Here is a 27,308-nt window from a genome sequence, read left to right on the forward strand (position 1 = left end):
TCCATAACTGAAGCACTCACTAGTATTTTCGCTTTATAAGGCACACTGCCATTACCACCCCCCACCCCCCCACACACACTTTTGGGGGGGAATAAAGTTCATCTTATAAAATGAAAAATAACATAAATCCCAAACATGATTCAAAACCAATCTATATAATAATATGTTTATTCACACAAAGATACATCATAACACATACATTTAATCATATCAATACTTGCTATATAGTGCCCTGATATCTACTAATCATTCCCTACACTGCCAGGTACTAATATTGTTATGTCCGGACAAGGGAAAAGGTCCTCTCTAAGTGCAGTGAGGGAGGGGGCGTAAACACTCTCCTGCTTCCTTTATCAGCCCTTCCCTCTCCTCTTTGATTAACAGGGCCAGATTCCTGCATACTCATCTTGCCTGGCTATCAGTCAAGAAGTAAAGGTACATTCTCAGAGCTGACTTTCTGAACATGACAATTGTGTCTTCCCTGTGTGAATTCTCTCATGTCTAAAAAGCTGTGATTTACGATTAAAACATTTTCCACATTCTGAACATGAATATGGCTTCTTCACTGCGTGAATTGTCTGATGTATAACAAGATGTGATTTACATGTAAAACATTTCTCACATTCTGAACATGAAAATGGCTTCTCACCTGTGTGAATTCTCTCATGTCTAACAAGATGTGATTTACGATTAAAACATTTTCCACATTTTGAACATGAATATGGCTTCTTCCCTGCGTGAATTGTCTGATGTCTAACAAGAGGTGATCTATGTGTAAAACATTTATCACATTCTGAACATGAAAATGGCTTCTCCCCTGTGTGAATTCTCTCATGTCTAACAAGATTTGATTTATAGCGAAAAAGTTTTTCACATTTTGAGCATGAAAATGGCTTCGCCCCTGTGTGAATTAGCTGATGTTTACCAAGATCTGCTTTATATGTGAAAGATTTTCCACATTCTGAACATGAGAATGGCTTCTCCCCTGTGTGGATTCGTTGATGTGCAACAAGTTCTGATTTAGTTCTAGAACATTTCCCACATTCTGAACATGAAAATGGTTTCTCGCCTGTGTGAATTAGATGATGTTTACCAAGATCTGCTTTATATGTGAAATATTTTCCACATTCTGAACATGAGAATGGCTTCTCCCCTGTGTGGATTCGTTGATGTGTAACAAGTTCTGATTTAGTTCTAGAACATTTCCCACATTCTGAACATGAAAATGGTTTCTCCCCTGTGTGAATTCTCTCATGTCTAACAAGTAGTGATTTATAGCTAAAACATTTTTCACATTTTGAGCATGAAAATGGCTTCTCCCCTGTGTGAATTAGCTGATGTTTACCGAGATCTGCTTTATATGTGAAAGATTTCCCACATTCTGAAGATGAGAATGGCTTCTCCCCTGTGTGAATTAGCTGATGTTTACCAAGATCTGCTTTATATGTGAAAGATTTTCCACATTCTGAACATGAGAATGGCTTCTCCCCTGTGTGTATTCGTTGATGTGTAACAAGTTCTGATTTAGTTCTAGAACATTTCCCACATTCTGAACATGAAAATGGCTTCTCCCCTGTGTGAGTTCTCTCATGTCTAACAAGTACTGTTTTATAGCTAAAACATTTTCCACATTCTGAACATGAGAATGGCTTCTCCCCTGTGTGGATTCGTTGATGTGTAACAAGTTCTGATTTAGTTCTAGAGCATTTCCCACATTCTGAACATGAAAATGGCTTCTCCCCTGTGTGAGTTCTGTCATGCAGCACAAGAAGTGATTTAGTTCTAAAACATTTTCCACATTCTGAACATGAGAATGGCTTCACCCCTGTGTGGATTCGTTGATGTGTAACAAGTTCTGATTTAGTTCTAGAACATTTCCCACATTCTGAACATGAAAATGGCTTCTCCCCTGTGTGAGTTCTCTCATGCAGAACAAGATATGATTTATGTTTAAAACATTTCCCACATACTGAGCATGAAAATGGCTTCTCCTCTTTGTGAATTTTCTCATGCAGAACAAGCTGTGCTTTAGTTCTAAAACTTTTCCCACATTCTGAACATGAAAATGGCTTCTCCCCTGTGTGAACTCTTTGATGGTTAACAAGAGCTGATTTGCATTTAAAATATTTCCCACATTCTGAGCATGAAAAGGTCTTCTTTCCCGTGTGAGTTTTTTTATATTGAACACTTCTTCTGTGACTTTTATTTTGCTTAACAATCTGTGATAAATCAGGAGATTTTAATCCATCCAAAAGATCAGATGACAGATCTTTGCTGTGAAAAGCTGAGGATACATCTGAGATAATGCCATGCTCTTCACGTGTATCTTCTGTGACACCAGACTCATCTGTTTTAAAATCTGAATATATTAGATGTTCCTCTGAGCTCCTGGTACAGTCATCTGCCAAGAATAAATCAGATTTTTATTTTTTTAAATAATATAACCATAGCACTTTATCGATGTTTTGTACCATGTCTATTTAAAAATTCCAAATAAATGGAGATGACATGGAGAAAAATTCAATTATTGACTGTGGAGTGAAAACAGATCACAATTCAACAGTAGACCAGTAGATCAATAAGTTCATGCTAAACATGCCATCATTTTCAATTTATTAGACGCACCTGATAAGATGCACCTCCAGGTTTTAGAGGAGGAAAATAAGAAAAAAACGCTATACGTACTCAGGACAGTGCAGCGCAGTCCCAGGAAGGAAGACCATCAAGGGTGAGTACTGGCAGCGCTTCACTCCCCACACCTACTGCATATTAGTGAGTGCTTCCATAACTGAAGCACTCACTAGTATTCGCTTTATAAGGCACACCGCCATTACCACACGTCTTATAAAACGAAAAATACCATAAATCCCAAACATGATTCAAAACCAATCTATATAATATGTTCATTCACACAAAGATACATCATAACACATACATTTAAAACATGTCAATACTTGCTATATAGACAGACACATCTACATGACACAGATACATAAATTACACACATATACTGTATACAGTATACATGTAGTATATACCTGTTGTACATGTACAGCATGCTGCAGTTTTTGTCCGGCCGCCTCTCGGCTTGTTTGCCGTTCTGTGGCTGGACCTCTAGCCTGTCCCCATTATAGTGAATGGGGCCGGAGCGGACTTCTGGTGGCACAATGGGCTAGCGTTAGCACGGATCCAGACGGGGGAACAGCCTGCCGAACCCTGCTACTGCAAGTGTGAAAGTAACCTTAAAGAGGACCTTTCATCCGAATCAAGTATGTAAACTGAATATACATACATGGAGAGCGGCGCCCAGGGACCCCCCTGCACTTACTATTATCCCCGGGCGCCGCTCCGTTCTCCGGTGATAGCCTCTGGTAAAGTCATAATTAGGCTCCGCCCTTTTGAGCCTGCCGGCGTCTCCTTCTCCTATGCTGTAGCATGGCTAAGAGCTGAGCGCTGCGATTGGCCAGCGCTACAGCATAGGAGAAGGAGCCGCCGGCAGGCTCAAATGGGTGGAGCCTAACTATGACTTTACCGGAGGCTATCACCGGAGAACGGAGCGGCGCCCGGGGATAATAGTAAGTGCAGGGGGGTCCCTGGGCGCCGCTCTCCATGTATGTATATTCAGTTTACATACTTGATTCGGATGAAAGGTCCTCTTTAAACCAAACATAAATGTTTAACAATGAACAGCTGCTCTGCAGCACAAAAAAACAGTTAACCCGTAGGTGACCTAAACTGTACATGTACGGCTCTGCGGGCCGTGACTTAAAGACCAGCGGCGTACATTTACATCGCTCTGATCAGGGGGGGTGCAGGAGCTGAGCCAGCTTAATCAGTGTCAGAGACCCCGCTGTATACGCCAGCATCGATGAATACATCAATGTCGGTATATTAACCCTTTGTACGCAAGGTCAACGCGGCATGCACAGAGTTTGAAGAGGTACAGGCATCCTCTCTGACCTCATTGGGTCCCTGCTCTGTGGTCATGGGGACCAGATGGCTGCTATGGCAGCCGATGCCTTGCACAGGCATCGGAGCCTGCCAGCTACAGAAGCCTATGAGATCCAGCTGGCTGGGTCTCATAGGCATATTGTCAGTGTAAAAGCTTACAGGCAATGCATTACAATACACAATGTATTGTAATGCATTATAAAGGGATCAGACACCTCAAAAGCTGAAGTCTCATAGTGGAACAAAAAAAACAAGTGAAAAAAGGTGAATTTTTTTTTTTAAATACTAAAAATGTCAAAGTTTTAAGTAAAAAAAAGCTCCTGTCCCATATTCGGTATCAATGCATCCATAAGACAATCACCCAAAAAATAAAAAATATGACCTTCAGAAAATGGCAACAAAAAAACAAGATTTTAAAAAAAAAAGCTTTAAAAAAACTGTCACCTCTTCGCGCAAAAACAAGCCCTCAAACAAGACCATTGCCAGAAAAATAAAATAATTATGGTTTTCAGAACATGGTGATGCAAAAACATGATTTTTGTTTACAAATATACATTGTGTAAAAGTGATAAAACATAAATAAAAAAAACTGCATAACTTTTGCAAAACACCTGTGGGGTCAAAATGCACACCCCATTTCTCAATAAATACCTTGGGGGTGTAGCTTCTGATATACGGTCACTTCTCAGGGGTTTAATTTTTTATTTCACCCCAGAGCCTCTACAGCAAAAGATGCATAAATCACTACATTGGGCCTCAAATGTGCATGATGCTATTTTACTCCTGTGCCCTGTTGTATGTCTAGGCAAAAGATTAGGGTCACATGAAGGGTATTTATAAAACCAGAAAGCACGGCTTGACTGGCATACACTGGGCACAACATATTGGGCACTAAAATCTGTGAAAAAATTGCAATTTTTCACTTTGCACCATCTACTGTGAATTAATTTTGCAAAACAAATGTTGGGTCATAATACTCACTAGGACCATTGGTAAATACTGTGAAGGGTGTGGATTCTAAAAAATGATAATTTCTTTTTTTCATTTAACGTCAAAGCCTCTGCAATTGTTGATCAATGCTGTAAAAAATATAAAAAAATCACCAAACTAGTCCTAAAATGCACATGGAGCTCACTCCCTTCTGAGCCTTGCAGTGTGCCTATACAGCACTTTCTGACCACATATGGGGGTGTTGTCATATTCTAGAGAAAATGGGTAACACATTATGGGGTGATTACCAATTGTAGAGTGAAAAACGTGGGACTTTCCATTTTCACAGCCAAGGTTTTCTAAATTCTATGAAACGCCTGTTGGACCAAGGTGCTCATTACACCCCTTTAAAAATCCTTAAGGGGTGCAGTTCCCAAAATGGTGGGTCCACTGTAAGGGTACCACAGTCTCTACAAACACAACATGGCACCTGAAAATTATTACAGTGATATCTGCACTCCAAAAGCTATCACGTCTGCTATGGCAGGTAACAGACATGAGGCGCACAGATGAGGGAAGGAAGGTGCCCTTTCACAAGGGAGAGGGAGGAGTGGATACCCCTAACTCACCTAGCACTGGCACCTGGCTGCCCTGACATCCGTAGACGGGTTGCTCATCCATACGCGATCACGTGCTTAGTCCCTGGCTTACCCTGAAAGAAGCCCTACGTAGTGAGTAGGGCGGTGAGAGCACTAGTCCTCACCACTGACACACAGGGTAACAACAGGCAGTGGACAAACAACACAAACACCACATATAATACCCAAAGGGAGACAACAAACAGTAGACAACAAACTGGAGAGAACCGGAGATCCGACAGCATCAGTTCCAACTTCTCCAGCAGCCCCACAGCAACTCCAACACCACCAGAGGTCAGAATAGATAACCTGGAAGGAAGGTCTATATATGGGAGCAAGGGAAGTAGGAAGAGAGAATATATAGTAGCTGGGAGTGGCAGACAAAGAACAGCTGAAAGGAAAACTACTGATACCTAAGATAGGACAAAAAGGATCGCAAACCAAAACAGGAAAACCTGGACCAGATCCATTCCCACAACTAGGTCATGGAGCGATCCCTTGAAATCGAGCGAGTAGCCACCCGCTACGACCTTCTGACCACAGGCACCACAGGGTCAGCGATAGGTCGTGACACCCTCATAACAAAAGCCATTTGGTGCTCCTTCTGAACTCTGCCATGTGCCAAAAAATCTGTTTATTACACCATATGTGGTGTGTTGCCAAATTCAGGAGAAAATGGGTAACAAAATGTGGGGTACTTTTTCTAATGTTACCCCTTACGAAAATGAAAAAATTGGATCTTAAGCAACATTTTCTTGTAAAATATGTAATTTTGTACGGCCAGGTGTTGCTGAATTTGATGAAACAACTGTGGGATCAAAGCACTCACTACACCGCTCAAAAAATTACATAAAGGGTATAGTTCCAAAATGGGGTCACATATTGGGGGGTCCACTGCAGGGGTATCTTGGTGTCTCTTCAAATGCAGAATTGCTCTCGAAAACCATTCCAGCAAAGTCTACCCTCCAAAAACCATATGGTGCTCCTTTCCTTCTGACCCCTGCCTTGTGCCCATACAACAGTTTATGACCAGTGATGAACGAACATCGGCCTGTACGGTTCGCGAACGCGATCAAATGTTCGCGAACCGCAAGTTCGCGGGGGGCCCCATTCACTTTAATGGCAGGTGAACCTGAAAAACCTTCAGCTCATATTTGCAGCCACCAAATACTTAGTAGAAGTGTACAAATAGTCCCACAACATGGACAGTGATATACTAGAGGGGGATCAATGACAAAAATTCCAACAAAAAATTTGTATCTTAATCAGGGGACATTTTAATGCGTCCTCAAGGGAAATTCTCTGAAATGTGCCCTGTTGGAGCCTAGAAAATGTTTATTTTAGCCCACAGGAGTACAGGCCTTAAAAATTAGGCATTCACCTGACATAAAAGAAATTCTGATTATGTGGCTCAAGGTACATTAGGCGGTCAATGGATACAAATTTTACTGTAGGCCACTGGACTACAGGCCCCAAACATTAGGCAATTCACATGACAGAAAAGGTCAAGTGATTATGTGGCCGGAGGTACATTACATTACATGGAGGTAGATTACACAGTCATTGGATATCAATTTTACTGCAGGCCAGTACAAATACAGGTCAAATACATATGTTTAAAATAACAAAAAAATAAATAAATTGGATTAAAAACATGGCTAACGAAATCCCCCCTCTTGAAAAAAAAAACTAATGATAATAGTTGAAATTCGAAACAGGTGGTCGTCACTGGTGTTGAATTCCTCCGAGGCTGCAACAATTATTCATTCAGCGTACATAAAAGAACAAGTAAGTTTATGGATGGAGGTAGATTACACAGTCATTGAATATCAATTTTACAGCAGGCCAGTGTACTACAGGTTCTAGAAATTATGCATTCAGCGTACATAAAAGAACAAGTATGTGGTTGGAGGTAGATTACACGGTCATTGGATATCAATTTTTCCGCAAGCCAGTGTACTACAGGCCCCAAAAATTATGCATTCAGCGGACATAAAAGAACAAGTAAGTATGTGGCTGAAGGTAGATTACACGGTCATTGGATATCAATTTTCCAGCAGGCCAGTGTACTACAGGCCCCAAAATGTATGCATTCAGCGTACATAAAAGAACAAGTAAGTATGTGGCTGGAGGTCTATTAGATGGTCAAAGGATATCAATTTTACTAAAGGCCAGTACAAATACAGGTCAAATACATATGTTTAAAAGAACTAAAAATATAAAATTGGATTAAAAACATGGCTAACGAAATCCCCTCTCTTGAAAAAACTCCTAATGATAATAGTTGAAACACGTGGTCGTCACAGGTGTTGAAATCCTCCGAGACCCAAAACATTAGGCATTTAACGGACAGAAAAGGCCTTTTATGTGGCTGTATTTACCTAAGACAGGGACCAATATTTGTTCTTGGTGGTGGCGGATATTTGTGGGCTGGCATGAGGAAATTCAATTAAACATGGTCATCACAGGTGTTGAATTCCTCCGAGATCCATGCCTCATTCATTTGAGTTCTGAGCCAGGCGAGTGCGCTTATCGGTCACGATCCCACCTGCTGTGCTGAACGTCCTTTCGGACAGGACACTGGACCAGGGGCAAGCCAACAGTTCCATGGCAAATTGTGCCAGCTCATCCAGTAGTCCAGGGGTTCCTCGCTTCTCAGAGCGTCCACATCGGCCATTAACCCGATATAGTTGGACACCTGTCGGTCTAGGCTTTCCGTGAGGCTGGATTCGGAGGGCAGCTGTCGATGGGTTGGCTGCAAGAATGATCTCATATCCAAAGTGACCAACACACCCGCAACTGTTTCTCTGTGAGTGGAAATTCCTCTGCCAGCGCCCGCAAAAGCAGAATGCAGCATTTCTCAAAGCAAGGCCTGGAAGTGCTGCATTCTAACAGCCCTCTGTGATGGTGGTAACATGTTCGCCATTTTGTGTTTTTACTGGGGGTTTAAGTACGTTGCCACCCAGTACTGGTCCTTGGCCTTTATGCTTTTTATACGGGGGTCCCTCTTCAAACACTGGAACATGAAGGCCCCCATTTGAACTAAACTGGAAGAGGTGGAGTGGCCTGGCTCCTGCTCATCGTCCAGGATAATGTCGTCCTCGGTCTCCTCCCCCTAGCCACGAAGAACACCAGGGATCCCAGAAACGTTTAAAGCATGCTCCTATTGCTCCTCCTCCGCCCCGGCACCATCCTCCTCTGATTCCTCTTCAGACTTCTGTTGACTTGTCTCAGATGGAGTAGCCCACCCTGGGAATTCATCCAGCATTGCGACTTCCTCATCTTCTTGCTCCTGCTCCTTGGCGGCTTGATCAATGACACGACGCAATGTATGCTCCAGAAAAAAGGCATAAGGTACGATGTCACTGATGAAGCCCTGGCTGCGACTAACCAGTTTGGTGATCTCATCAAATGGCCGCAGAAGTCGCGCATGAGCAGCCATTGGCGCGGTGGAAAAAAAACAAGCTCCCAGAACCTGTCCTGCCGCAGAGTTCGTACAGGTAGTCGTTAACTGCACGTTTCTGCTGGAGCAGCCTATCAAGCATATACAAGGTGGAGTTCCAGCGCATCAGGCAGTCATAAATCAGACGTCTGACATGCAGGTGTTGTCGCCGCTAAACGTCAGCAAGGCGAGCCATGGCCGTGTAAGATCTTCTAAAATAGACAGAGATTTTCCTGGCCTGCCGCAAGACGTCCTGGACCCTGGGGTATTTGGCAACGAATCGCTGTACGACAAAGTTCAGGATGTGTGCCATGCACAGCACGTGTGTCATTTTGCCCTGTTTCAGTGCGCTCAGCAGATTGGCACTGTTGTCACACACCACTTTACCAACTGTCAAATTAAGCAGGGTTAGCCACTGATCAGTCTGTGACCGCAAAGCTGAAAGGAGTGCAGGACCAGTGTGGCTCTTGGCTTCCAGGCACAACAGCCGCAGCACAGCATGGCAACTTCTCATCTGGCACGTTGAATAGATTCTGGGGAGCTTGGGGGGCGCAGAGGAAGAGGCGGTAGCAGTGGAAAAGGAGGAGTCAGCCGAGGAGGAGATGGAGGATGGAGGAGAAGCAGAAGAGGCAGGCCTGCATGGAAATCCGTGGCAGTAACACCAAATCCACACAGGTTTCATTCTTGACGGCCGTCAGAAGGTTCACCCAGTGGGCAGTAAAAGTTATGTACCTTCCATGCCTGTGTTTGCTAGACCACATGTCTGTGGTCAGATGTAGCTTGGCACCGACACTGTGTGCCAGAGATACATTCACTTGCTGCTGAACGTGGCCATATAGCTCCGGGATGCCTTTCTGGGAGAAATATTTCCTTCCGGGTACCTTCCATTGCGGTGTGCCAATGGCCACAAATTTTCTAAAGGCCTCCGAGTCCACCAATTTATATGGCAGTAGTTGGCAGGCTAGCAGTTCGGACAAGCCAGCGGTCAGCTTTTGGGCAAGAGGGTTATCCAGCGTCATTTTCTTTTTACGCTCTAATATTTGGGCCACGGAAGCCTGCCTTTTGCCAGATGAATGCGACAACAGCACGGTTAGGGGGGAAGGGAGGACAAATGGGAGGAGAGAGGAGAAGGGGAAGAGGCAGGACGTGGAGCACCGGGAGTGTGTCTTTGTGGGTTCTCACGTGATTCCTCCCACTGGGCTCGGTGATGGGAGGCCAGGTGCCTTCTTAAGGCGGTCGTCCCTAGGTGAGTGTTGTGCTTACCGTGACTTATGCGTTGACAGCACAGACTGCAGATGGCAACACTATTGTCAGCAGCGGACACGTTAAAAAAAAGCCCACACTGCGGAGCCATGTGCCTGCATCCTGGGAGCGCCAGATGTGACCGTGCATGGTGGATGGAGCGTTCCAGATACATTAGCAGTTTGCTTTTTGCCTCCTGTGCACTGTAAATTCTGCCTGTTTTTCCTCCTTCTCCTCCCTATCTGCTGCTCCGTCTCTCCCTCTGAACTCCCCTCCTCTTCCTCTCTTGTGGGCACCCACGTGATGTCGATAGACACGTCATCATCGTCCCCTTCACCATCACTGACATTAGAGATCTCGGAGTAGGCAGCAACAGCAGGGACCACCCTTCTTGGGCTGATCTGGGTACTGTCGTCAAACTGCTGGGTGGTGACCGTTGCTACCTCCTCTTTCTGATCAGATGCCAAGAATGGAGGAGGGGATATGGTGGTGGAGTCTTTGGGGGTGCACACAGCAGAGAGTGAAGAAGGTGCAGATAGAGAGGATGAGGCGGGTGCAGAAGCGGAAGGCTGAGTGAGTCACTTAACTAAGTCTGGTGCGTCCTTTGACGTAATCGCACGCACCTTCTGCAACTTGCCACTTAGGCTCCGGCCTGGTGTACCTGCCTGACCCCTACCACCCCTGTGGAATGTCCTGCCTCTTCCTCTGCCTGTCATTTTCAAAATGACCCTGTGACAAAAGTCCCTAAGTATTTGTGGAAGAAGGTATATCACACCTCTGCTTCAATCACTTTTTTTGGGGGGGTAACTGGTATATCACACCAGTAGAAATGATTTGTTCCAATGTCGTTTGTCACTATCTGTAGCTGAGCTAACGCAGCTAAACCGCAAACAATGCTGCACTACCCAACTGCACTATATAGAAAGTATACAATTGGTATATAACACCCCTGCTTCAATCAGTTTTTTGGGGGGACAACTGGTATATCACACCAGTAGAAATTATTTGTTTCAATAGCGTTTGGCACTCTGTAGAGCTGCAATATCGCAGCAGAACCGCACACAACTGCTGTACAATACAAATCCACTATAATATACTTTCTATGTTAGAAAGTATATTATAATTATATTACACCCCTCACTAAGTCACACCTATCGATAGCACACCTATACCAGTCCTTAAAAGGACTTTTGTGGCCTTATTAGCTAGCGTTTGGTGTCCCTAACAGTCTGTCCCTGCTCCACACAGCAACCTCTCCCTACACTGGCAAAAGACTGAATGTAAAATGGCGGCCAGATCAGGTTTATTTATAAGGTAGGGGGTATGTCCATGTGCTGAAACGTCTCAATTGGCTGTCCTGTACCACCTGATGGATTTGTCATGGGTCAAAGTTCTTCACAATGTAAAAGAATATGGCGCCGGCGTACATCGCCATATGTTCGCCGAATCGCGAACAAGCAAAATTTGCTGCGAAACGACCGCTGGGCGAACCGCAAGGACATCTCTATTTACGACCACATATTGGGTGTTTCTGTAAACTGCAGAATTAGCGTAATGAAAATTTAGGTTTCTTTGGCTGTTAAGCCTTTTAATAATTGATTAAAATGAAAAATCTGAAAAAAATGGGACATTTTGAAATTTCACTTCCATTTTTCTTTAACTCTTGTGGAACACCTAGAGCAGTGATGTCGAACCTTTTAGAGGCCGAGTGCCCAAACTGCAACCCAAAACCCACTTATTTATCGTAAAATGCCAACACAGCAATTTAACCTGAATACTATAGTTCAATATAGTATATATTCCATGTACTTTATCATTTAGCTATTAAAGCCCGCCTACATTCAGTGCCCTGTCTGTGCTGTTCATAGTGCGCCCTGCGCTAATGAATGGCAGGAAAAGTCTAAGGCATATTGGTACGCCATAGACTTTTTTCACAGTGCGGGTGCCCACAGAGAGGGCTCTGAGTGCCGCCTCTGGCACCCGTGCCATAGGTTCGCCATCACTGACCTAGAGTGTTAAAAAGTTTGTAAAATCTGTTTTAAATAATTTTATGGGTGTGGTTTCCAAAATGGGGTACTTTATGGGTGGTTTCTATTACGTAAGCCCCTTAACCACTTCCACACCGGGCCATTTACCCCCTTCCTGACCAGGCCTAATTTTGCAAATCTGACATGTGTCACTTTATGTGGTAATAACTTTGGAACACTTTTACTTATCCAAGCCATTCTGAGCCTGTTTCCTCGTGACACATTATACTTCATGTTAATGGTAAATTTGAGTCAATATGTTTTACCTTTATTTATAAAAAAAACTCCAAAAGTTTATGAAAATTTGAAAAAATTCTGTGTTTTCTAAATTTGAATCTATCTGCTTTTAAAACAGATCGTGATGCCTCATAAAATATTCATTAATTAACATTCCCCATATACAGGTGAAACTCAAAAAATTTGAATATTGTGCAAAAGTTCATTTACTTTCAGTAATGAATACTGAGACAATTTAAAGGGATTCTGTCACCTCCCCTAACCCAAAATCGGATTTTAAAGCAGTCATGCAGCACAGCTTACCTTGAATCGGCTGTGCTCTTCTATCTTGTAATCCGTCCAGTAGTTTATGAGAAAAACTACTTTTATGATTATGCAAATTAGCCCTGAAGGTGCCCAGAGGGGCGTTTTGTTCCCCTTAGTGTGCCCAGTAACGCCCCTCTTACAGTGCCCAAAACGCCTTCCTTCCGACTGCCTAACCTCCCACAGCCTCTTATCCCTCTCCTCCCCCTCCCTCACGGCCGAACGAACTCTCGCGCAGGCGCAGTACCCACTGAGGGCTGCGCCAGTGCGATCTGCAGGAGACTGAGTGCAGGAGCTTCATCCTCGTCACTGGGCATGCGCCAAGCCCAGTGACGTCCGATGCTCGCTCTTCCCTCAGTCTCCCTTCAGATCGCACTGGCGCAGCCCTCAGTGGGTACTGCGCCTGCGCGAGAGTTCGTTCGGCCGTGAGGGAGGGGGAGGAGAGGGATAAAAGGCTGTGGGCGGTTAGGCAGTCGGAAGGAAGGCGTTTTGGGCACTGTAAGAGGGGCACTACTGGGCACACTAAGGGGAACAAAACGCCCCTCTGGGCACCTACAGGGCTAATTTGCATAATTATAAAAGTCGTTTTTCTCATAAACTACTGGACGGATTGCAAGATAGAAGAGCACAGCCGATTCAAGGTAAGCTGTGCTGCATGACTGCTTTAAAATCCGATTTTGGGTTAGGGGAGGTGACGGAATCCCTTTAAAGGCTTAGGAACCCTTTGCAGGGGTTATGGATTATTTAGCTGACTAGAGTGTGACACTGAGCCTAAAATATTGAACATTTTCACAATATTCTCATTCTGAGATTGTGAATTTGGGGTTTCATAAGCTGTAAACCATAATCATTCAAATTATAACAAATAAAGGCTTGAAATATCTTGCTTTGCATGTAATGAGTCTCATATTAGTTTCACCTTTTAAGTTGCATTACTGAAATAAATTAACTTTGCACGATATTCAAATTTTTCGAGTTTTACCTGTATCTTCTTTATGTGGGCATCATTTTGGTAATGTAATTTTTTTTTTTTAGGACGTTAGAAGGTTTTGAATTTTTGAATACATTTTTAAGACATTTTTTAAGGACCAGTTCAACTCTGAAGTCACTTTGTCGGGCTTACATAGTGGAAACCCTCCATAAATTACCACATTGTAGAAACTACACCCCTCAAGTTACTCAAAACTGATTTTACAAACTTTGTTAACCCTTTAGGTGTTTCACAAGAATTAAAGGAAAATGGAGATGAAATTTCAAAATTTAACTTTTTTGGCAGATTTCACATTTTAATCAATTTTTTTATTTAATACATCGAGGGTTAACAGCCAAACAAAACATTATAATTATTACCATGATTCTGCAGTTTACATTAACACCCCACATGTGGTCTTAAACTGATGTAAGGGCACACGGCAGGGCGCAGAAGAAAAGGAGTGCCATATGGTTTTTGGAAGGCAAATTTTGCTGGACTGGTTTTTAGATGCCATGTCCTATTTGAAGCCCTCCTGATGCACCCTTACAGTAGAAACTCCCAAAAAGTCACCCCATTTTGGAAACTAGGGAAAAAGGTGCCAGTTTTATTGGTACTATTTTGGGGTACATATGATTTTATGTTGCTCTATATTATGTTTTTTGTGAGGCAAGGTAACCAAAAAATGGCTGCTTTGGCACTGTTTTTATTTTTTACAACATTCATCTAACAGGGTAGATCATGTGCTATTTTTATAGAGCAGGTTGTTGCGGACGCAATGATATCAAATATGTCTACTTTCTTTGTTTGTTTCAGTTTTACATAAAACATTTTTGAAAATAAATTATGTTTTTGTGTCTCCATTTTCTGAACGCCATATTTTTCTATTTTTCCACCAATCGTCTTGTGCAGGGGCTCATTTTTTGTAGGAAGAGTTGACGTTTATTGTACCATTTTTGGGTACATATGATTTTTTTTATCATTCATTATTACACTTTATGGAGCAAGGTGACCAAAAAAATTGGTTATTTTAACACAGTTTTTATTTATTTTTACAGCGTTTAACTGAGGGGTTAGGTCATGTGATATTTTTATAGAGCAGGTTGTTACGGACGTGGCAATACCTAATATGTCTACTTTTATTTAATTTTTTCACTTTAACACAATAATAGGAGTTTTGAAGCAAAAAAAATTTTATCATATTTTAGTGTCTCCATTGTCTGAGAGTCATAGTTTCTTTTTATTTTTTGACCGATTGTCTTATGTAGCGGGATGAGGAGACGGTTTTATTGGTACCATTTTGTGGGACATACTCCTTTTTGATCACTTGTCGGCTGTCAGGGACGCGGCAATACCAAACATGTCTATTTTATTTATTTTTTCTATTTAAAAAAAAATAATTACTTAATTGGGGAACTTTTTTTTACATGTGAACTTTTTTTTATTTTTTATAAAACATTTTATTTTTGTATTTTTTATTTTACACTTTGCGTCCCCCAAAGGATCATACAAGACCTCTGGGAGGCATTTAACTTAAATGTTAGTTTTTTTTCACTATTGATTTGTCCTGTAACTGGGGCTAGTTGCCCCAGTTACAGGGTAAATAAACCCCACAAAGAGGCTGTACAGCACTATACAGTCCTGTACAGCCTCAGTGCAGGGCACTCTCGCATAGCGCTTCTGATCTGTATACACAGCGCTCGTTGAGCACTGTGTATACAGCGATCTAGAAGGAAGGGACATTGAGGAACGGTCCCTGCTTTCTCTCTGGGATGCCCTTGCTGTCACTGACAAAGGGCCCACCTGCTCGGCAGCTGCACGTTCCAGAACGTCCATTCAGATATAATCGACCGCCCAACATTTATAGTCAAAAAGTGACTTCATAACTGAATTGGTTTTTTAAAAAGTGGGTTTTGGAAATTTTCTTGGAGCTACAATCCAGCACACTGTTCCTGCAGGCAAGCGGAGGATTGGCAAGATGCAGCTGTTTGTGTCCGACAGGTTGTCAAATTGCCAGCCGAATGAGGTTGGAATGTCCTATGCTATCATAATGGCAAGAAAAAGGCAATTGACAAAATAAAAGACAGACTATTATAACCCTTAGGCATGTAGTCTATACTATTGAGAAATTGCAAAGAAAACCATGGTGTCAGTGAGAAGAGGTCTGATAGACCAAAGGCCACACAAAATCAAAAGACAAGTTTTTGAGAGTCAACAGTTTGCGTGCACAACTTAATGCAGGTCGAAATTTCCATTTCAACTATTTCCATTTCAAGCTGAGGTTTGACATGTTGAGTAGAAGTAAGAAAACCACTGATAGGATTGCAAAATATAAAAGGTTTGTCTGGGCCAAGCAGCACCTCCAGTAGACTAGTAAAGATTGGAAGAAGGTCTATTGAAATGATAAATGAAAATTTGACATATCTGGTAAATCATGCAGAGTTTTTGTGTGGCATTAAGAAGGTGAAAGAACCGTTCCTCACTGTGTGATGCCAATTGTCAAACATTGAGGAGGAAGTGTGATGGTTTGGGGCTCTTTTGCTGGATCCAGAGTTGGCAACTTGACACACTGGACAAAAAGGGCTACACCATCATTTTGAAGCTCCATGTAATAACCTCTGGTCTAGCCTAGTTGTTAGGGGTCCATATTACAGCAAGACAAAGACCCAAAACATACTTCTACGTTAATTCAGAGCTGCATTAGATTACAAGAACAAGGCAGTAGGCTTCAAAGAATGGAATGGTCTGCAAAGCCTCCAGACCTAAACCCCACTGGGCTTGTTTGGGATGAACTGAAAAGAAGTGTGAAAGCAAAGTACCCTAAAGTGCAGCACATTTGTGGGAATTTCTGCAACAATGTTGGGAAGAACTTCCTGAATACCTGAATTCAATTGCAGAAAGAATGCCTCAATTGTGTTCTGCTGTTCAATCTGCAAGAGATGGCTACTTTTATGAGTCAAAAATCTAGATTCAATTTTGTCAAACAAAATTATTCCATGATTTATTTTTATCTTAAAATAAATCTGTCACCAGTGACCTCCCTATCCAACTGTTTACACAGACACGTAACTGTGGTTCGCCTGATTAAGGCGACTTTCACACTTGCGGTAGCCTTTTCTGGCAGGCTGTTCCGGCGGCGGAACAGCCTGCCGGATCCGTGCTATCGCTAGTCCACCGTGCCGCCGGAACTCCGTTCCGGCAGCATTCACTATAATGGGGGCAGGCCGGAGGTCCGGCAGCAGCACGGCAAACATGCCAAGAGGTGGCCGGACAAAAACTACAACATGCTGCGGCTTTTGTCTGGCCGCCTCTCGGCTTATTTGCAGTGCTACAGCCAGACCTCCGGCCCACCCCCATTACAGTGAATGGGGTCGGAGCAGACTTTTGCCGACACGGTGGACTAGCAGTAGCACGGATCCAGCAGGCTGGTGCCCTGCCGGAAAAGGTTAACACAAGTGTGAAAGTAGTCTAAAACGCTGTTTTTCTTTTGTTGATCCAAGGCTATGTTCCCAAGTTATGATACTTTTTCTTAATATGACAATTTACTCCTCTGGTGCAATTAGGGCACCCTGGCCCTGTCAATTAAAACAAATCTCTAATTTAAGTCTATATTTTAAGTGTGGAGCAAGGATAAATATAAAACGTCTATCATGAAAAATTTGAAGAACCACACTCAATCAAGTTCATATTAGCTTACTCACTGAATTTTAGGAAAGTCATTGTATTGAGATATATTATTTTTGAGCAGTGTATGCTTCCAACTAGTAGATAGGAGACCATGGGTCATCTAATTAAGCCGAAAAGCTACTGGACATATCTTTGGGGGCACAAGAGCTAGGCCAATATTAGGGAAAAGCAAAAAAAATAACACTAGCAAAGGATAGTTTTGGTATCAGTTGGTGTAGACAACACCCAGAGCCTCCATGGTGCCCACAGTTTTTCAAACTTTTCATGAGTTCTAGATTCCTAGATGGATACTTCTTCCAGTTACAAGAAAAAGTATGTGAACCCTTTGGAATGATATGGATTTCTGCACAAATTGGTCATAAAATGTGATCCGATCTTCATCTAAGTCACAACAATAGACAATCACAGTCTGCTTAAACTAATAACACACAAAGAATTAAATGTTACCATGTTTTTATTGAACACACCATGTAAACATTCACAGTGCAGGTGGAAAAAGTATGTGAACCCTTGGATTTAATAACTGGTTGAATCTCCTTTGGCAGCAATAACTTCAACCAAACGTTTCCTGTAGTTGTAGATCAGACGTGCACAACGGTCAGGAGTAATTCTTGACCATTTCTCTTTACAGAACTGTTTCAGTTCAGCAATATTCTTGGGATGTCTGGTGTGAATCGCTTTCTTGATGAGGTCATGCCACAGCATCTCAATCGGGTTGAGGTCAGGACTCTGACTGGGCCGCTCCAGAAGGCGTATTTTCTTCTGTTTAAGCCATTCTGTTGTTGATTTACTTCTATGCTTTGAGTCGTTGTCCTGTTGCAACACCCATCTTCTGTTAAGCTTCAGCTGGTGGACAGATGGCCTTAAGTTCTCCTGCAAAATCTCTTGATAAACTTGGGAATTCATTTTTCCTTCGATGATAGCAATCCGTCCAGGTCCTGACGCAGCAAACCAGCCCCAAACCATGATGCCCCCACCACCATACTTCACAGTTGGGATGAGGTTTTGATGTTGGCGTGCTGTGCCTCTTTTTCTCCACACATAGTGTTGTGTGTTTCTTCGAAACAACTCAACTTTGGTTTCATCTGTCCACAGAATATTTTGCCAGGTTCTCTTGTGCAAACTGTAAACGTGCATCAATGTTTTTTTTGGACAGCAGTGGCTTCCTCTGTGGTATCCCTCCAATGAAATCCATTCTTGCTTAGTGTTTTACGTATCGTAGATTCGCTAACAGGGATGTTAGCATATGCCAGAGACTTTTGTAAGTCTTTAGCTGACACTCTAGGATTCTTCTTCACCTCATTGAGCAGTCTGCGCTGTGCTCTTGCAGTCATCTTTACAGGACGGCCACTCCTAGGGAGAGTAGCAGCAGTGCTGAACTTTCTCCATTTATAGACAATATGTCTTACCGTGGACTGATGAACAGCAAGGCTTTTGGAGGTACTTTTATAACCCTTTCCAGCTTTATGCAAGTCAACAATTCTTAATCGTAGGTCTTCTGAGAGCTCTTTTGTGCGAGGCATCATTTACATCAGGCAATGCTTCTTGTGAAAAGCAAACCCAGAACTGGTGTGTGTTTTCTATAGGGCAGGCCAGCTGTAACCAACACCTCCAATCTCATCTCATTGATTGGACTCCAGTTGGCTGACACCTCACTCCAATTAGCTCTTGGGGATGTCATTAGTCTAGGGATTCACATACTTTTTCAATCTGCACTGTAAATGTGTACATGGTGTGTTCAATAAAAACATGGTAACAATTAATTCTTTGTGTGTTATTAGTTTAAGCAGACTGTGATTGTCTATTGTTGTGACTTAGATGAAGATCAGATCACATTTTATGACCAATTTGTGCAGAAATCCATATTATTCCAAAGGGTTCACATACTTTTTCTTGCAACTGTATGTATATGTTTAAACAGTTCAAAAGGTATCAACAATTTGGCTGCGGTAATTAAGATGACTGAAGGTTAAGTTTAGAAAATGTGAGGCCTGGTACAGAGAGGTTCAGAATTTAGGAGTGGACATGACATTCAATGAGCAGATTTTATTGACATGCAACTAGATCTCTTTCCAATAGGAGATCTGGGGACAATCTCACCAGATATGGAACAGAGATCAAGGGGATCGTCAAACCTCATAAACACATTTGGGGAGAGGGGATACAGTGTGGAGACCACATCTGGTGATCGGTACCATTGTCTTAAAAGCTTAAAGTCATTCTCTTGGATTCTAATACATCTGGAAATGCCATGGGATGTGTATAAAATACGTTTGATCTCCTCGGATCTAGGCGATATTCCAAAATCTGTTTCTCATGCAGATAGGTATGGGGGTTTTGAAACTAGTGTGGTAAGGTGAACAGAAAAGTGTATGGTAAAGTCCTGGAAGGGGTGTATATCCCACCCAGCTTCCTCAACTGGGTGAGGTAAATAAAATCCAGAAGGTTAAAATGGTCTCAGCAATGTGTAGGTTGCTGAGACAGTTTTGTTAAGTTTATGGGCTGGATTTTATTGGACTGGGAGAAGGTAGGCTTGGTAGAGGGACCTCCCCAGTCCACCCCATTCCGGGGCAGGTTTTCCCCTAGTCTGAGGGATCCCCAGCTGAAGCCAGCTGGGATCGTTAAGGGGAAATAAAGCACAGTCCAGGCTGTCAGTCTGGGGAGAGTGATGCCTGGAGAAAGTCTGGGAAGATGGCTGCGCTGCTGGCTAGAGAAACCGAATTCTCTGTGTGACCTGTGTTCAATAGTTGAGCTAGGATCTTCACTGTATAAGCAAGAGCCCAGACGGGCAGGTGTTTATTTTGGTTTGGTTTATGTTTTGTGGTCCTGGACCTTCACTTTCCCCAGTTAATTATAACTGGTTCTGCCTGTATTGCCGGAGTGTTATAAAAGAATACGAGAATCTGTCATCGCCGCCCTGCCTAAGAGTGTAACCACTGTTGCGACCATGTACGTAAAATCTTAAAAAACTCCTGGGATAATTTAGTAAAGCAAGCATAGTTTAATATCGTCCAATTTTGTGATGTATATGTATCCCTAAGATCAGTAAGTGAAGGCAAGTTGCCAAAAGGGTCCTTATCTTAACATCCTTCAGTCCTGCCTCCGGTGTGGTTTGCAACTGTAGACAGGCGGGGAATAGGTTAACAGACATTCTAGAAGAAGGAAAATACTGATAGACTGCAACATGTGGAATTGCTTACAGCAAGGGATTAGTACCTGGACTCATAGTAGTGACATGCAGAGCTCCCCATAAATCAGCCAGTTCAGACCCTGATAGATCTTGCAGAGCTATCTGCTTCCAGACCTTAGTGCTTAGTGCACAGAATGATAATACCAAAATGACCTAGTTCCTTCAAGAGGGCGAGAGCCTAGGCCTGCATCTTTTACAGAAAGGCAGAAATTAGTCTGCGAGTCACTCCAACAGCCGACATTCACTCAATGTTATGAATATAGGAGCAGTTTGTATTAAGCATAAAAGCTCAGCAGGATATATGATTTTAAGAAGTTTTTCCTGCTTATACAGGAAACCACCAGTAAATTGAACTTTTTGAGTTGGGTTTGTATCTCTTTGAGGAGTATAACTGAGGGTAAAGATATTGCTTGTCCTAACACTTATTAACTCCTTGCAGGGCCAATTTGGAGTTGTGAGGAATATTAAACACCAAGGGCCTCACATTTGGTATAGTTTATTTTAAAATTAGACAGATACCCAAAAGGTTTTCAATAACACTAATAGCTCCGGGAAAGGATTACTGGCATTGTCTAATAGAGGAATCACACAATGGTCTCTGTCTTGAAAAAGCACTTCTATAATATGGGGGGTTCTGTCTGATTGCCTGGATAAGCAACTCCAAAACAAGGATAAAGACTTTGGAAAAAGGGATATCCTGGGTGGGTACCATTGTAAATCCTAAAGGTGGGAGACAATGTTCCATTAACCCAGACCCTAGCATTTTGTAAGTGTACAATGTATTGCTTCGATAAGTTGTGGTGAGAGTCCGAATTTCATAAGGTCATGCTTAATAAATTGTCGATTCTACAATCTTATTAGTGACTGCATATTGTATAATTTGTAGGATTCTTATAAAGTTGTCTCTTTCTTCTCTCCCCTTGACAAACCCAGTCTGGCCCTATTTATTAATTTGGGAATAAAGTTGGCCAATCTTTGCCCAGAGCTTTATGTCTGTGTTGAGTAATGAAATTATCCTGTAGCTGCTACATGCTGAGGGTTCTTTGCCCTCTTTCTGAACGACAGTGATGTTATGTGAGCTTCTAGAGTGCAAAATTCTGGACTACTGCCAGTGAGCAAGGTATTGAACAGGGACATCAAGTAAGAATTTCTTATAATGGGCAACTGGAAATACATCAGGCCCTGGACATTTCCCTACAGTTATTGTTTTAATAACACATTTTATCTCCCCCAAAGTGACTGGTTGTAAGAGAGAAAGGTTCTCATCAGCAGTCAGAAAGGGGAGTGTTAATTTATCCAAAAAGGCTCGTATTTTCAGTGGGACAAATATTATAAAGATCCCTAAAAAAGGGCTGAAAAAGCTTTGGCAATAGAATCAATGTGCATGTGGATCTTGTGTTTGGCATCACAAATGTTGGTTATCCAAGCCCTGTCCCTGGCTTTCTTGACAGAATTGGACATGACCCTCCCACATTTATCTCCATGAGTGAAATATTTATGCCTAATATGTAAGAAAGATTGTGCTGCATTAACGTTTGGCACGGCCTGAAGATCATATCTTAAAGTGGCCAGTCTGTTCTGGTCTTGAAGAGCCAGGAACCATTTGTATCTGCATTCTAGTTTGACCATTTGAGAAAGCAGGGAGGAGATCTGCTTAGATCGTTGTTTATGTACATGTGCAGCCAGTGCTATAAGCTCACCTCTTACATACGTTTTATGAGCCTCTCTTAGGACCTGGGGGAAACATTGCATTAGAGCGAAAATAAGACTGCTATTTATCTGTCAAAGATATCACAGACTCCGTAGAGAGTAGAAGGGACTCATTAGGCCTCCAGGTCTGTTCATTTCTCTACACCTGGGTATTGGCCTCCTTGGATGACATCTTGATCTTTTCTCTTGACCAAACTTCACACTGGAGATTTGTATACACAGTCATCCAGCCCCTGAGAGAGAACTGACTTTACTCCAAGTTTGAAAGGTGCATCTTTGAAGAAAATTCCCTTCCTGGGCTACGTTATATATAAAAGAGAAGTTGTCTGTGTGCTGGATTGGTCTTCTCCTACAAGTCTGCAGGCTATTCAATAATTCCTGGGTTTTGTAAATTATTACCGACAATCCAATCTGAACTTTTTTAGCCATATCTCCCCAAATTCAAGTCGGACTTGGAAGGGGGTGAATACTACAAGTGGACATCTGAAGCAGAAATTGCCTTCCAGTCCCTGAGACGGGTATTCTCATATACCATGATATTGCACGGCCTTAATGTCACTAAATAGTTCTTTCATGAGGTGAATGCATCCATGGGTGCGTCTTTACTCAAAATGGAATTTCCGCCAAGATGCTTACAGTACCTCCTTCTCGAAAGCCTCCTCATTGGCTGAACAAAATTATTGCTTTAATGACAGGGAGTTGCTCACATTTAAGTTAGTCCTTGAAAAATGGCAATGCCTGCCACCCTGTCATCATTTACACCAACTTCAAGAACCTAACTTATTTCCAGTCAGCGCAAACTCTCATCTGACAAAAACACCAAGCCTATCCTGCTTTTTTGACACTAATGATTGAGCGGAGGAGCCCCAGCACATCATAGATCCCGTCAGCATCATACTAGTCACTACTGTACAGCTTAAAGACATTCCGCCGGGCAAGTCTTTTTTTCCCTGTGGCCAAGAGGAACAAGGTCCTACTCAAGGGACATCGGTCCAAAGTTACTGGTCACTGTGGTTTTCACAATACTATTAATCTGATTCTTAAAAATTACTGGTAGCCAACAAGTCCAGGACAAGTCTCTGAAACAAAAGCCTGCAAGACTATTTCTTCCGCTGTCTGAGCCTGAGGTTCTGTGGCAGCATATCGTCAAGGATTTTATCACTGAACTGCCTTCTTCCTTTGGGTTCATGGTAATGGATGGTAGATGATTGATCTTCAAAAATGGCCCACTTCGTGCCTATGCCTGTTCTCCATTTTGCCAGTCAACTGGCCAAGTAATTTCTGGAACACATTTATCAAGCTTCATGGGTTGCCCTTGCCCATTGTTTTTGACTGGGGAGTACAGTTCACCTCTAAGGTTTGGAGAACCGACTGCAAGCTATTGGAAATCAAACTGGATTTTTCCTCAGCATGTTACCCACAGTCCAGTCATCAGGTGGAGTGTATCAATCAGATCCTGGTCAACTACCTGCGACATTTCATGTCTGCACATCATTATCATTGAATCACTTTGCTTACAAATTTTCTAGTGATTCCTCCGTTCAGACCCCTTTTTTCATAGTTTATGGCTGTCTTCTGTTACCTGTCCCCTCTGGCTTACTCTGCTGTCAGTAGTGTCAGCCACAACTGGCAGAAAACAAAAACATCTCTACTACAGGCCTCCATTCGCATGAAGAATTTCGCTGATCACAAGCACAGGGCTTCACCGCAATTTTCTCTTGGGGACAACGTCTGGCTTTCGTCAAGAAACTCCAGACTCAAAGTGCCCTCATACAAGTTGGCAAGTTTGGCAAATGTAACTGAAGCCTCTTAGTACTACTAAAAAACGTTTATAGAAGATAGAAACATAGGTAATAACCCCAGCCTTCTGATCAATACTGTGGGACACCAAATAATGGCAACAACTGTGTGCTAGTAAAGGAAAACCTGTCAGAAAGCAAGTGCCCAGCAAACCCCCACCACTACCTGACTATACAAGGAGTCATCAGTAGCCAGTGAAGGAGCAGAATCTGTGAGTCTTCTCTGCTTTATGTAGTGGTTACTACTCACCTGGGTGGTTATCGGTGGGAATGTCCTCTATGATCTGCTCATCACTCCTCACATATGTATCTTCAGCCTTAATATTGTTCAGATCTTTACCTGGATTTAAAGGCTATGAAAAAAATATTGTAAAAGTCAGCAGACTGACAGAGAGGCAATGTGGAATATTTTACTTGAAACCAGAAAATATCATTATTTACCATGACAAAAATGGCCGCAGAGTTCTGTGTGAGTGCAACAATGTTATTGCATTGCATTATAAGTGCATTACATTATATGTTGTGTTAGTATTAACTTCCTTCTAGAATTATATTCAACTGTCTTCTTTGGCCTTGAGATAGTCTGCAGATGCTCGGCAGACTATCTAGTCATGATTCTGGAAAGCGCGCCATTTCTGGGCGTGCAGCCAAAGAGTAAATAAACAGACAACATAGATAAGCATAGAGATCATCCCTCTTCTATACCAATCAGTGTAAATGTCAAATGTTATGTTTATGGTTTATGAAGGTTGGTATGTATCCGCCACCTTATCTGTAACTAGTATACACTCATCTAAAGAATTATTAGGAACACCTGTTCTATTTCTCATTAATGCAATTATCTAGTCAACCAATCACATGGCAGTTGCTTCAATGCATTTAGGGGGGTGGTCCTGGTCAAGACAATCTCCTGAACTCCAAACTGAATGTCAGAATGGGAAAGAAAGGTGATTTAAGCAATTTTGAGCGTGGCATGGTTGTTGGTGCCAGACGGGCCGGTCTGAGTATTTCACAATCTGCTCAGTTACTGGGATTTTCACGCACAACTATTTCTAGGGTTTACAAAGAATGGTGTGAAAAGGGAAAAACATCCAGTATGCGGCAGTCCTGTGGGCGAAAATGCCTTGTAAATGCTAGAGGTCAGAGGAGAATGGGCCGACTGATTCAAGCTGATAGAAGAGCAACGTTGACTGAAATAACCACTAGTTACAACCGAGGTATGCAGCAAAGCATTTGTGAAGCCACAACACGCACAACCTTGAGGCGGATGGGCTACAACAGCAGAAGACCCCACCGGGTACCACTCATCTCCACTACAAATAGGAAAAAGAGGCTACAAAGAGGCTCCTATCAATATGGGCCAACATTTCTAAAGAATGCTATCAGCACCTTGTTGAATCAATGCCACGTAGAATTAAGGCAGTTCTGAAGGCAAAAGGGGGTCCAACACCGTATTAGTATGGTGTTCCTAATAATTCTTTAGGTGAGTGTATAATCTTGCACACTGTTTCATTAAAGGGGTCCTCTCATTTTAGCAAATGGCATTTATCATGTACAGGAAGTTATTACAAGGCACTTACTAATGTATTGTGATTGTCCATATTGCTTTCCTTGCTGGCTGGATTCATTTTTCCATCGCATTATACACTGCTCGTTTCCAAGGTTACGACCACCCTGTAATCCATTAGTGGTGGTCGTGCTTGTACAGTTTAGGAAAAAGCACCAGCCTATGTGCAATCCTGCAGTGCCAGCCTCCAGAGAGGCCGACGCTTTTTCCTATAGTGTGCAAGCACAAACACCGCTGATGGATTTCAGGTTGGTCATAACCAAAGAAACGATCAGTGTATAATGTGATGGAAAAATGAATCTAGCCAGCAGAGGAGACAATATGGACAATCACAATACATTAGTTAGTGCCTTGTATAAACTTTCTTTACATGATGAATGCCACTTGCTGAAGCGAGACAACCCCTTTAAAGTGGAATGATCTTGTTGGACACATACTGTTTGTGTCTCAAATTATTCTCCGAGCTCGGTAACTTTCTACTAATTTGGATTTCACATGATAATCAGTGGAACCTGATTAAGGTTCGATAACAGTCTGCTATGGCGGGGATCTGTGCCTACAGCTTTTCTCCTTCCTGCTGGTGCGCACGCCCGCTGCCTGGTTCACCTGGTGTACCTCACTCCCTTCCCAGTGGTCCCGGCTGCTGGAATAATGCTGTCCTCCCATATAGGCTCAGGCTTGCTTCCAGCTGACAATGGCTCTCTTTGCCTGTAGGACATGTGCACACACACTCTCCAGCTCTAAAGGGCCTTCATGCCCCTTAATCTCTCCCAGCCTTGGGAAAGTGCCTGAGCAATAGATTCTAGAATGCCAGTTTCATGCAAAGCTGTTCAATTAGCTTGTTTGCCTGTTCTGTGTATAAACTTTTGAATGACTTCTGGATTTGACCCTTTGCTGCCTGACCACCGTTCTGACCCAGAGGTGCCTGTACTCACATCGGACTGTACTCTGCCTGTCCTGACCTTGTTCTGCCTGATCACTTGGTGTCTCTTGACACTCGTACAGAAACAACTACAAGAGGTAGCGGCCTGGTTGATTCCCTGCAGCATAGTCTAGATCCGTATATGGGGGATAACGGTTGAAGACATTTATATAATGCCCTCAGGAGTAGCACCAAGTCGAATCTGTTCAAAAGACATAGTGGATCCACATCTACTATATTTCATCATCTGACTCAAATATCTGCTGGTCTCTTGTATACATCCAACCTTTTAGTTCCTTATTCCAACCAGCATTCTCTACAGCCAGAAAACTGTAAGACGATACAGACAACATGTAAGGTCTATGGTCAGCTGTATTCCTACTATCTCCACCTTTCTAATTATACAATTATAAAACACATAATACTGTTGGATAAAACAAGACTAACACAAGACCTTCACAGCCCTTCTACAGATCATAGGGAACATTTAATGAGACCTTATCTCCATCTACCTGATCATTGTGATGTTCTTCTAAACCATCCTGTGGAACAAGAGGACTAGGACATCTCTCCGGTGTTGTTCTCTCTTCTTTAACTGTAGGAAACACGTACAGTGACTGAAATTATTCTTTACATACAAATAATGAGAGGTTGTGTGTATTTAGTCATGTCTATTACCTGATGATGTGAGGG

General features: G+C 42.6%; 1 long non-coding RNA gene across 1 annotated transcript; it reads right to left on the bottom strand.

The window, feature by feature from the left end:
- Window positions 1-1,331: 1,331 nt before the first annotated feature.
- On the bottom strand, window positions 1,332-27,308 carry LOC120999563. Its single transcript, XR_005778549.1, has 3 exons — window positions 27,294-27,308; window positions 27,128-27,210; window positions 1,332-2,401 (listed from the first exon to the last, which is right to left on the bottom strand). It is a non-coding gene; the product is annotated as an uncharacterized LOC120999563 (long non-coding RNA).

This window comes from Bufo bufo, chromosome 4 (genome assembly GCF_905171765.1).
Source record: "Bufo bufo chromosome 4, aBufBuf1.1, whole genome shotgun sequence".
In the NCBI taxonomy this organism is placed as follows: domain Eukaryota; kingdom Metazoa; phylum Chordata; class Amphibia; order Anura; family Bufonidae; genus Bufo; species Bufo bufo.